This window comes from Phascolarctos cinereus, unplaced genomic scaffold (assembly GCF_003287225.1).
Source record: "Phascolarctos cinereus isolate Bilbo 61053 unplaced genomic scaffold, phaCin_HiC Scaffold_4;HRSCAF=312, whole genome shotgun sequence".
Classification (NCBI taxonomy): domain Eukaryota; kingdom Metazoa; phylum Chordata; class Mammalia; order Diprotodontia; family Phascolarctidae; genus Phascolarctos; species Phascolarctos cinereus.
This window is the reverse complement of record NW_027555847.1, coordinates 543,031,824-543,045,803: the sequence shown is the minus strand read 5'-3', so window position 1 is coordinate 543,045,803 and position 13,980 is coordinate 543,031,824.

Sequence of the window (13,980 nt, the reverse complement as noted above, 5' to 3'; positions counted from 1 at the left end):
GGGAATTAGTAAAGCAAACAAACAAACAAATCCAAAGACTTTAGTAAAGTAGTCGGTTATACTACTACTTTAGTAAGGTACTAGATTATACTACTAATTTAGTAAAGTAGTAGGTTATAAAGTAAATACACAAAAATTGGTAGCATTTTAAAAATATAGCATTGATAAAATCCAGGAGGGAATAAAAGAAAGGGAAATCTCATTCAAAATCACTATGACATCCATGAAATATCTGGGAGTCAATCTACCATAGTATACCATACCATACCATACAATACAATACCATATCACACCATACAATACCATACCATACCACATCATACAATACAACATAATACAATACAATACAATACAATATAATACAACAGCATGATACGGCATGACCCGACACCATGCAACACAACAAAACACAACACAGCACGATGTAACATAACAATATAACATAATACAACACAACACAAGATAATATATTATGACATAATATAATATAAAACCAACATATGAATTGTATAACTATAATGCATTAGTGGTGGAGTTGTGAATTGGTCCAACAAATCTGGAATTATGTAAGAAAAATTGTTAATTTGTTGTTATCTAGTTGCGGTGCATGAATGTAATGATGTATCTCTATTCTCTGAGAAGGGTGAATATACTGAATAGAGAGCAGCATGGGCTGGTATGAACTGTTGCAAAGTGAAATAAGCAGACTAAGGATAATAATATGCAAAATGACTACAACAATATGAATGGCAAGAACAACAAAACTATTGAAACTGAATGCTACAAAATTATAATTGCCCACTTGGTCCCCAAAGAAGAGAAATAAAATGTCATGTCTCTCTTTACAAAGGTGAGGTGCAAAGGTATGGATTTATACATAATGTTGGATTTGTTTAATGTAAGTTTTCCTCAAAATTTTAACCTTTCCCTTCTTTTCACACTTTGTTTAAAATAATAGTTGTCTGGCAGAAGCTAATGGGGATGCGTTGAAAAATATTAAGTGATATAAAAAGAAAAGATATCAATAAAATAATTTTAAAAGAATAAAAGTAATTCAATTAATTTTTACATGGACTAATTTCTCAAATTCTCTTGTACTCTCAGCAAATACTTTAGGTAACCTTTATATTAATGGGACATTACAATGAACTTATAAATGACTCATCATTCCTTGGGGGAATTAATGATTTTATTTAAAGAAAATAAGCAAATCATATTCAAACTTATATTATCCATACAACTATTATCTGAAATATTTGAAAAACATTTGCCAATACTCCATTAAAGACTTGTTCTTTACCATTTCCTTACGAACACAAGAAGAGAAATTCTTTCATGAAAATTGGTTCATTGAAGAATAAATGTCCTTGTATCCTCTAATGATGCACATGGAAGGATAGGGAGTACAACAAAAACTAATCACTTGATAGTATTTACCACTTTATTTTGCGATGTGCCAGTTTTTTCTATTGGATTGGTAGAATGTCGGAGTTGGAATTGACCTTAAGGAGTATCATTCCAAGTTTCTCATTTTAAGGATGAAAAGATTAGGGCTCAGAAAAGGTGACTTGTTACTAAGTTACACAGGTAATTAGTGGTAGAATTAAGAAAAGATCTCCTGAATGCTGGGCTAGAGCTCTTTCCACTGAAAAATATTGCTTGTCCTACAACCCCTTAAAAGTTTAAAATGTCACAAAATAAAATGCAGACAAATGATGAAGACACTTAAACGCATGCACACACACACACACACACACACAATTATGGATCCGTTCAACATCATATCAAGTGTACATTTGACTTTGTAACCATACTTTGTAGCCACAGTCTCCTCATTGGAAAAAGACTAATAGTAATTCACACTATCTCACAAATCTGTTGCCAAAAAAAGATGTTATTGCTATTAATTAATTGGTTTTTTTATTTGTCAAATCAATTTGTCTCATCTGTATTCAGTCATTTTACAGTCATATCTGACTCTGTGACCCCATTTTGGGTTTTCTTGGCAAAGATGCTGGAGTGGTTTGCCATTTCCTTCTCCAGCTCATTTTATAAATGATGAAACTGAGGCAAACATGGTTAAATGATTTGCCTAGCATCACAGAGCTAGCGTCTAAGGTCAGATTTGAATTCATGAAGATGAGTCTTCCTAACTCCATGCCTGGCATTCTATCTCCTGCACCATCTAACTGCCCTAAATTTGTGTACATACATAAAATTTTATTTAAAGATTTTTTTGTTCAAAATATGAGAGTTTGACTAGTGCATACCTATACAGTACAGTATTATATTTCTGTCAGTGTTAAATAAGATTACATTGTTTATAAACAAGAGAAAGAGCTAACTGACTGGTAGACGACACGGTCAGTTTGGTGCGCCTTTTTCCTTTTTATAATTACATTCAAATAACTCCTAGCATAGTGCAGTGGTATCAAACTCAGATAGAAATGGGGAGGAGCATTAAACCATAAATGAGAATTCGGATCCCTATGGGCAGCCTATTGACTTAGAAAACCATATATTAACATTATCTATATTGTATTGTATTTTTATTTATTTTGTGAAATATTTCCAAATTATATATATGTATATGTATATGTGTGTATGTATATATATGTATATATATATATATGTATATATAGTATATATGTATATATATACTTTATATATATATATATATATATATATATATATATATATATATATATACATATACACATATATGTGTGTATATATGTGTATATATTGAGGAGGGAGTGCTAGGCAATGGGTTTAAATGACTTGCCCAGGGTCACACAGCTATAAGTGTTATGTGTCTGAGACTGGACTTTAACTCAGGGCCTGACTCCAGGGCCAGTGCTCTATCTACTGCACCACCTAGTTGCCTTCCAAATTATATTTTGATATGACTCCAGAGCACTAGGGCATATTGTAGGCAGGCTGTATTAGGCAATTACAGGTTTGACATCTCTGGTGTAATGGAAAGATTACTGGACTAGAACATGAGGTCTGGATTCTAGGCTCAGCTATGCCATTGATTTCATGCGGGGCTGTAAACTATAATTCTAAGTATATATTCACAAAAGTCTAGGTGAGCTAAGACCAGTCAGCAAAACCAAACCAGCCACATCCAGTAGTTCCTACACTTTATCTCCAGCCTGGGTTCTAAGCAATATCCCATACTACCCTCTGATTATGTGACCATCCTATAACTTCCCTCCCTCAATGCAATATTTGAATTTTGAGAGCTCCTTGGATATTACATGTGATAATAAAATGGATGATTCAGAAGGGGGAAAAAAACGTGGATTTCAGGAATAAAGTACCTTGTTATTAGTTATATTTTCCTTTTATAAAAGTAATTATGACCAAATAATACTAATACCAATAAAACTAGAGTTTCCATAGCATTTTAAGGTTTGCAAAGCAGTATATGTAGCTTAACTCACTGATTCTCATAACCCTGTGTGGTAGGTATTATTATTATCCCCATTTTACAGATGGGGAAAATAAGGCTGGGGGAGATAAAATGACTTACCCAGCGTCACACATTTAATAATGTGTCTGAGGTTGTATTTCAGCTCTGGTCTTCCTAAGTCCAAGACCTGCATTCTTATCCATTATGCCACCTAGCTGCCAGTAAGCATTGTAAATATCTGTAAGAAAATAAGTATTTATTTCAGTAATAACCTCCTTATTATTTTAATATAATTTTTTTTTCATTTTCTCATCTTCATAGTTTGGAAGCAAAAGCAAAGCAGTGATCTTATCTCGTTCTCTGTGCCCCCAAATTAATTCAACTGTGTTATTCTACTTGATGCTTCACTCTTTATTATTTCCCAATTTAGTGACATGAAGAGTGAGATGAGAAACCAGCTTGGGAGGACTTTTCAAACACAAGACGTTTTTCTCATTTAAAAACAGACTGAATTTTAGACCTGAAAATGAACATCAAGGAAATAAAAATGGCACATCTTGATTTCTGTGTTAAATGAGAAGGTATTTGGAGCATGTGTTACACGATACCTTGTTGTACAGACATGGTATTCTTTTGTATCGTGAAAAGTTTAAGAGCTGAAAGGTTTTGATAATAACGAGTTTCTCTGCAAATCTGAGCTATGTTAACTACTCATGATTGAACTCTAGGGCAGGAGTGGAGAACCTGCTGCCTGAAGGCCACAGGTGGCCCTCTAGGTCCTCAAGCCCTTTGGTTGAATCCAAACTTCACAGAACAAATCCCCTTAATAAAAGGATTTGTTCTATAAAACTTGGACTCTGTCTAGAAGCTGCCCCCAATGACCTGGAAGGCCACATGTGGCCTTAAGGCCACAGGTTCCTCACTCCTTCTCTAGGGTCATTATATTCCATCTTCTAGATACATAATGGACTTTCCTCCAGGTTCCCAGAGACACCACAGCATTGTAGATCCTGGGACTAGGATTAGGAGACCTGTTTTTAATCACAGATCCATTGCTTACAAGCTATCTCAATTTGAGCTATCATTCTAATAAACATGTAAAGAGTGATATGAATACAAGGCACATACAAAGTTGATGGAAGGTAATTCAGAAAGGAAAGGTCCCAGCACATAAGGATGGAGGCATTGGAAAAGGCTTCCTATAGGAGGTGATTTTTGGAGCTGACTCTTGAAGGAAGCCAGGAAAACTAAGAGAACTGAGAGAACTGAGCATTTCAGTCATAGTGGATAAATAGAGCACAAAGACAAGAGAAAGAATTTCAGATTTGAGACACAGTAAATAGGCCAATATAGATAGATAACAGAGTGGATAGAGGAGAGTAAAGTACAAACAGTTTATAAAGATAAGCAAAACAAAAAACAAACAAACAAAAAATACAGGTAATGGTTTAAATGCCAAGTGGAGGACTTTTTTTTCTTTAATAGTGGTATTAAATTGCCACTGGAGCTTATTGAGTAAGGTAAATTATATGGTCAGACTCACTTTAGAAAAAAAATTATATATTATATATGTGGGTGTCTGTGTATATATGTGCATATACATACAAATGCATATGCATATGTAAATTATACATGTGTGTATGTATATATATGTATATGTATCTATAACTATATTTCTATACCTATCTCTCTTTGAGACAGCTATATAAATATAGATATCTTGGAAGCCAAGTGGAGGATGGATTGGAGTGGGGGTATTGAGATGAAGAGACCACTCAGAGGCCTATTGCAATCAGACAGGAGAGAGGTGACGAGAGTCTACATTAGGGTGATGGATCTGTCAGTGGACAGAAGAGGACACAGAAGAGTGTAAGAGATGTCACTTGCACATGTCCAGATTACTTAAGAGAGAGGGATCAGCCTCTGGGAGAATATAGTCTGAGTTTCTCTATCATGTGAGTGGTAATAGCCCTTTCCATTGTCTGCCTAGCCAAAATAGGCTATGTGTTAAAAACTGCTAGACTGGGACACTTTTCTTTCCTGCTACATATAAAGATCAACATTCACTCACAGTATGGGAGCCATGAGCTGAGATGGAAGATATGATCATTTTCCCTCCTCTTTCCTTTCAACCTGTGGTCCTGAAAAACAGATCTAGGGTTGGGGTTTTGTTTTGTTTTGGACTGTTTCATTTGTCCTTCATAGTTCTAGTAGCAGTGGATGGAAGCTCCACTGGACCTGGGAGCTCAAGCCATGATGAACTCAGAGGCATAATTCCAAGGTAGATGTGCAACCAGTTAGGACAGGAGGGAATCCTGAGAAGCCAGAGTATGTGGGAATCTAGAGCTAAGGAGGTTTTGGACTTGGAATTTGGTGAGAGTGTGCTAATTAAGAACCAAGCTAAGTTGTAAACTTAGTCTCTTTTCCTCCTTAGAGCCTAAAATGGGGGTGGGTGACTGAGATGGAAAGGAGGAGAGAGAGGAATCTAACTCCTGTATATTTGTTTTTATTTGTTCCTATCATACCTTTGAAGTAAATATTCCTTTGCAAAATCTAATCTGACTCTTAAGTGGTTAATTGAACCACGAGAACTGTGGGCCTCTAAAATCAAAAGAGCACCATTAGTAGAGACTGGAGCCAATAACAGAGAGCTTAGACACCCCCTCTGGTAGAGCACCCTGGCTGAGGGGTGAAATGTAATGCCCCTGGCCTTTAGGCTGGGGGGTGGGTGGGTAGAGTAATAACTGTTACAGGGGTAATGTTGTAAAGATACAAACAACAAAATTTGATAATTGATTGGGCAAATGTAGTAAGAATAAGGAGTCAGGAATGAAATAAAAGTTGCTGGTCTGGTTAAATGGGAGGATGGTGGCAGTCTTAATAGTAATGGGGACATTCAGGAGAGGGAGTATTTCCTTATGTGTGAATGGAGATAATGATTACTATACATCTTACCTCATGGGTGATGTGAGGAAATTGCTTTTTAAATCAGAAAACGGTATTGTAAATGTGAGTAATTTTTAATGATAGAGGCTTTTGAATGGCAAAGAGATAATTTACTCTCTTTAGGGAGATTATGTAAAACAATGAGGCCATATCTACATGAAATGACTGAATTGGCCAATATACATCTGTATGTATACATGCATACATCCACACAAACAAATACATACATACACACATATATGTATATATTTACATAGCTATAGACAGGCAGATAGACAGGCAGATAGACAGGCAGATAGAAAGTCTTGGAGTCAGGAAGAACTGGCTTCTGACAATGCCTCTGACAAAAATAGCTTTCAGCAGCCTAGGTAACTCTCTAAGACTATAAATTGAAGAGAAGGCACTGACTTGTATTGGAGGACGGGATTTTGGTGCAGTGGACAGAACACTGGGCCTGGAGTCAAGAAGACCAGAATTCAAATCTGGTCTCAGACACTTACCAGCTGTGTGACCCTGGGCAAAGTCATTTAACCTGGCTTGCCTCAGTTTCTCCAATATGTAAAATGAGCTAGAAAAGGAAGCAGCAAACCACTCCAGTATCTTTACCAAGAAAACTACAAATCAGGTCATGAAGAGTCAGACATGACTGAAACGACTGAATAATAAGAGAAATGAAATCATAGATTCAGTCCTTATAATTATGCCTATCATTATAAATTGTTGGTAATAGGAGATCTGCCTCAATGGATGATTCCATGACATACAATTTAGTATTTTTCAGACAAAAGAATTGATCTAATTCATTTACAGAGATGGCTAAGCTTGGATTCAACTATGTAGGGATCTTCCAAACTATGTGATGATTGTTCATTTCTAAGACTAATAAAAATTATAGTATTTGGGGAATAAGTGTGGGGTACAGGTAAGTTCTGCCTCTGTTCCACAAATTCAATACGTATTTTTGTGCCCCTGTGAGGTGCAAGGAATTGTAGTAGTCCTGGGGATTGGAAGATTTTAAAAAGGAATAATCCTTGACTGAAAAGAATTGACATGATAAATTATGGAATGTGATGTGACATGTACACAAAGAAGAACAAGACAAGATAGTATGTGATAGGCACTGAAGGAAATCTAGGAAATCACCATGGAGGAAGTGGTGCCCGATCTTCATATGAAGTGAAGAAAAAGGGAGCAAGCATTTATCAAGGGCTTGCTATGTACCAGTCACTTTAAAAAATATTAACCATGAAGTAGGAAAACAAATTTGAAAGTTCATTTTCCACATCCTTTGTGATTTCAAGATCTGAAATAATTTTCTGAGCAAAGGAAGTGATTTTGTTCATTGGGAAGAAAAAAAGGTATCTATATTGTAAAACTTGAGTCCTTAAACTATGTCTAACATGCAACACTAACGTATTTGAGGGAAAGGCCTTTTAGGTTTGAATGATTATTTCCCCCAATCTTCCATTGCACTTGTACATGAGGACACAGAGCCTTCCATAAAAGTATCAGTCTGCATTCTGATCTTTTGTTTTTATTCTTAATAGGAAAAGTGTTTTAACTGGACTGATAATTCTTTTGGTATTGGGAGCTCTCAGATGAGAGAGAGAATCTATCAAATCAAGTAGGTGCCTTTTCTACAATTTGTAGTCTTAAAGAGTTTCCCACAGCACTAAGTGACTTTCCCAGGGTCACATAACCAGTACATGTGAGAGGTTGAAGTAGAATTTGGCTTTTCCTGGGTTTAAGGCCAGCTTTCTATCCATTATAGCAAGCATGTCAAACTCAAAACAGCCCCAGTGCACTATAAAACTCCAGATTTATATTTCAAACCAGATTAAAATGTAATTGGGAAATGTTTAACATAATAAACAAAAATACAATTCAATACAGATAATGCTAATTTGTGATTTCCTAAGCCAATATGCAGCCCATAAGGATCCTGTTTGTATTTGAATTTATATCATTTCATTACAACTTAGTATCTCCCATGCTGCCTCTTCTCTCAGCTATGGCATACAGTTTATCTTGGAGGAAAACCATTAATTGGTGCTATTACTGAAAGTTAACACTAATGTTATCTTATATTTATAACTTCTAACAATGCTTTTTATCAATGGTATTATACATGCTCAACTTTCTGAGGTAGGTAGGGTAAGGTATTATTATCTCCATTTTACAGAAGAATCCGTTAAACCTCAATTGCCCAAAGTTATCTAGTAAGTGTTGAAGCAGGGTCTTTAAAGATTCCTCAGGGAGATAAGCAGCAATGTCATTTAAAGGTTCTGAGCTTTTCTGGGCTTTCAATTACATACAGAAAGAAGCAACTAGTAAAGATCAACATTATGTTCCTTTAAAAAAAAAAGAAGACGAAGAAGAAGAAGAAGAATTAAATAGAAACCCTCTGCAGATGTTTAGCAGCCACCGTATTATGTCAGGAGTCCTCTTTCCAGAGTCGTCCCACCTAAAATATGAGAACACAAGAACAGCAATGCCTTGTTCTGATGTATACTTGCCTAGACCCAAGACATTATCACAATGATACTGAATGGAACTGGGAAAATATGTAGCCCTTGGAAATGGATTAAATGCACATACATTTTGTAATGAGTGACTGTAATGAAAGTCAAATGAATTATAATAAAATATGGAGTTTTAAAAAAGAAAACTACTCAATGCATAATGTCGCTGGGAAAAAAACATTTAACAGTTTTTCACTGCATGCTATTGTCAAAGTAAATAACTACCAAAGACAAACTTACAAAGTGGTTTTAACTCTAATGTGATGCAGAAAGTCAGTCATTTAATTTGTTAATTAGTATTATGCCAGAAACTATCTATTCAATATGAAGCAAATATGTTTACAATCTTATCTGCCATCTGTTTAATAGATGGGAGAATACTTAGAGCTGGATTCTCAAAGAGGGCTGTTGAAAATTTGTTCCACAATTAGTGGAGCAGATTTTTTTAATTCTGGAAGAGTTTTGCATGTGTGGGGAGCACCTCTATGAAGGAGACAGTACATCACAGTGCTGCTACTCAAGATTAGCGATTGCCTATAATGGCTTTCAACAGATGCTCACCAATTGTAAAGAGTAAAAAAAAAATTATATATAGATCCAAAGGAATACATCAATATATATCTATATAAATATAACACCAGCTCTTGCAAAGTGGCCAAGGCTTTGTACAAAACCATTTTAGGGACAAATTTATAGAGATGAATAATATAGGGTTTCGGGTGTTCATGACACACACTGTCTATTTCTGTAATTAGCAATTTTTCAAGATTTCCTACAAGAAAGCTGCAATTATGCAGTGTACTAGCCATTAAAATGAATTCTCAAGGTGCTTTTTAAACTGCTCCTTAAGAATATATTTTAGAACATTATTTGGAGGAGATTTGAAAATAAAATTGGTGATAATCAAGTGTCTCCAGTGGAATTGGCACTTCTTTAAGGCTGGAATGTGAAGGGTCAGAAGCCACAGCAGTTCTCAATGAAATCAGATAGATCTTTGAGCAAACGAGGTTATTAATATAGTTCTCTCTCTCCCTCTCATCACTAAAACGTATATATCACTACAACTTAAAATAAGCTCATTTATAAGTGAGGGTGTTTTTCTCCTAATTTTATTAGAGTTCACTTTATTTCTTCCTTTAGCAAAGATTTGCCCATTACTATTTTCCCCTATCATATTTTCATAATCCTAGTTTAGAAAGAATGATTTTATCCTACTTGATAGAATTTTACTAAATAGAAATGAAGCATGCAATATGTTTTTGAAAAAAAGAAAACAGCTCTCAAGTTCTACTTGTCACTATTCCATAGGCCCTTCATGTTTTATGACTATCACTAATTTGTCATACCATCTTTTAATTAATTCCATCATATTTGTTACTTAATCATCATGAAGCATATCATAATGGCATCCACATATGAATAATAGTACCATTACTCTTATTTATTGGTATAGCTAAAAATACTTCATATTTGTCAGCTTTTCTGTTTGTAGTAGATTTCACATCATTTATAATCTACATTGAAAGGCTCACCTTTATCATTTTGTGCTCTTCTAGAAATCCTAGAATGCTCAGATTGGAAGGAGGATGCCAAAGACTTCCTCGCTGAAAACCTAAATTGTCCATGTAAAACAACAAATTCGTTAATTAAATGACAGGTTATCTCCTTCCGTTCCCCCACCCCTTCATTCCATATTTTCCACCTCTCTTCTTCCTCCTAATTACCTCTTCCTCCACTAGCAATTGGTATATTTTGTACTTAGAATGTAAACAATTCACAAAGAGGAAGTTGAGGAATGTCTGTCACTGGAAAACATTTCTTTTTAAAAATTTCAACTTGGTTTATTGTGTAAAACCGGCCTCACCTTGTGAGCTGTGGGAAAACATGCTTTCTGGAGTCTTGAAACATCTTGCGTATAAACAATATCCAGGGTGGCACGGCTCTTCCTCCTCACATTTTTTTTCGTGATATACTCATACGGTGTCATTAAGTGAGACGGAATGCAAGTAAGGGTTGGCCGAAGAGGAGGAAATGTTAGGGGAGGGACATATCTCTTTGTGAAATTACTTTCTGCAGCTCTTTTAAGATTCCAGGTTTAACCTACTATCCCAAATAATTACTATATTATATATGCATATGTATATATAATATGCATATTTACAAATATATATAATACACACCTATAGATATAACATATTGTACCCATATTGTATATTATGTAATATATAATATACATTTAAACCCCTCAACTGGTAGGGTCAGGAACTCAACATCTGTGATTTGACTGAAGGTTTTTAGTATGCACAGCCCCCTCCTTCCCCACCCCCAATTAACTGCATTACTGACTAACAAGGTTTAGCTGAACAGGCACCTGACTCCTTCAAACCTTCTGGATACAATACAAAAAGTCCAGTAGTAGACATTATAGGATTAAACCCATTGTAACATTCTAAAAATCAATTCATCTGTTCCTAATAGTGTTTCAATAGTATCCTAGTAACCTCTTCTGTGAAGCTTCATATGGTCTGTATTTGCAAACACTATTAAAAAAAAAAAAAGGCCTTGCATTCAAAAAAAAAAAAAGATTGTGTTAAATCTCTTCCCAGAGCTGCCTGAGAGGTGCAGAGACTCCAATGTGGGCAAGTGTATTTGCCAACATGCCATATGGGAGTCATGGTTGGGACTTTTTTTTTTCTAGAATAATTAAATGTTGATGGCAGAGTTCAAATGGATCATTAAAATTCAAAAGTGTAAGAAACAGATTTTTTCTTATGTTGCTGAACGCTCCAGAGGGCTGAATAGCTAGCAGAAGTGAGCCAGGCTGCGGCAGTGATCAGCGTGCGCTGTGATGGTACTAATTTGATCATAATATAGTCATCTCTGAAGATTACAGCTATTCAATTAAATATTCTAATTAACCTGAAGTATTAGGCAAATGATACTAATTACAAATATTCTCCTGAGATTCACAGCAATGAAAATCCCACTTGCAACTGATACTTCTAGCCAATGTTTCGTAACACAATGTCCTATATCATAGGCTTTCAGAATATTAAAATGCAGTTAATTTGCCTAAACCTCATTTGTTTAATGGCATTAGCATTTTGTTTGAAATTGTAATAAACGTACATCCCGCTTTCAAGTAAAATTTAAAATGAGTGTACTCTTGGGGTAACTTAAGATTCCTGTTTACAGACCTAGCACTTTATTCAGTAAGCGGAACAGTTTGAGCTTAACTTTCAGCCATTAAACATATTGAAATTGTTTAAAAATGCTAATAATTTGTCTTTTCAAATAAGAAAAAAGGATATTTTGCAGTAAAATTTCATTATGCTACCCATGTGACCAGTTTCCTACTGTGAAGGCCCCAGTGCTTGAACTTTCCTTGTCGATTTGTAGGAGAACACTTTTATTTGGAAGGGTTGCAGGGGGCTTTTAAAAGGCATTTTTACTGGAAAATACTGCCGTACTACTCCTTCCCCTTCACTGGCTTTCTCTTTCCTCTTTACATAATATTTAGCCCCCTAAGGTGTCTGCTTCTCTGTTTAGCCAACCTTGAGTCAGGGACCCAAGATAACTGGCTGCAGATCTGCCAGAATTTAACTTCCCTTCTCCCTCTCTGAAAACTGTCTTTTTTTTTGTGGGTTCAGGGGCAACCTTGCTATGCTCTCAGCGCGGAATCTGAGAGACCTGTCTGAGTTGTGTCCCTGGCCCAGAAGACTAAGGGCTCATGGCTTCTGAAGTTCTGAACAGTGTGACAAAGGCGAAGTGCCCAGACTACTGTATGAACAGGTGTGCTGAGGTTTTCAGAGGAGCCCTTTGTTCTAGCAAATGAAGATTGGGGTACTGATAAGCTCTGCAGTTGAAGTTTCAGAGGGCCCAGGCTGTGGTGTTGGACTAGCTAGAAGAAAAACAGATGGCTGTTCCCCACATGTGATTTATGGCCCTAACATATATATGTTCCAGTACTAAAAACAGAAAGGAGGCAGACATGGTTATTATAAGTAAGGATGAAGTTGTATGTATATGGTGAGTGGTTGAGTGCAGATATGACGAATTGAATCCATCATTCATGAATGGACAGATCATGTCTTGCAATGAACTGGCAGAGTTAACAATTTAGCAGGGATGAGAGAGACTGAATGAGCATAGTTGATTATTCAAAACGAACAAAAAGAATGTAATACATCATCAGAGTTTGAAGTGAAAGGGACAGGCCCATATTTGCCAAAAGGAATGAGGACACAGGAGTACTTGATACTATTGCTATTTAAGTATCTTTACACAGGAACAGAGAGTCTTTCCTGCATGCCATGTTTATATAGGGTCATGGAAGCGTTCCAGCATTTACCCAAGGAAGAAGTGATACAATCGCTCTGTTTCTTCAGGGAGTTCGTGCAACACCATGAATCTACAGCCACCTTCTCACGGGGGAGTGAGTGTTCAAGAATGATTTACCTTTATAAAGGAAATGAATACACGGATACAATAAAATTGCTATGTGCTACATTGATCTCCTTAAAATAGAGGAAGTAAGGAGGGGCTTTCATTTATAAAAAGTGAATAGAATGGAATAATAAATGCATGAGATGTAGATAATAGAGCATGATGTACACATTTACAAGGGAATAAGCACAAAGAACTGGTCAGTTTTTATAAGAGGAGTAACTTCCGCATTTATAATCCAGGGGCAAACTTGTTTTTTTCCTAGTGAATGAAAATTTCAATTGTCCACTGTGTTTGATTTTCTTTGGATTAATGTTTGTGGAGCAAAGAAACCTCACTTTTTTATTGAGTGATATAGTATTTATTATATACTGAGCAGAAGGGGAAAAATGAAAGTATTTTTTTTTTAATAAAGGTCCAGCTTCACCTCCAGCATCACCACACTCTTCTTTTTCTAGGCAGACGAGTGCACCAGGTTCAGGTTCCCTCTGCCCATGGGGAGGGAAGCAATGTTTCATCATCTTGAGAAAATGAGACAATTCAGATCATTATGTAACAGTCTCCCTCATCCCTGCTAAACTGTTAACTCTGCCAGTAACAGATTTATTTTCCATTCAAAAAGAAGAAATATTTGAGCAGAAAGTCTAA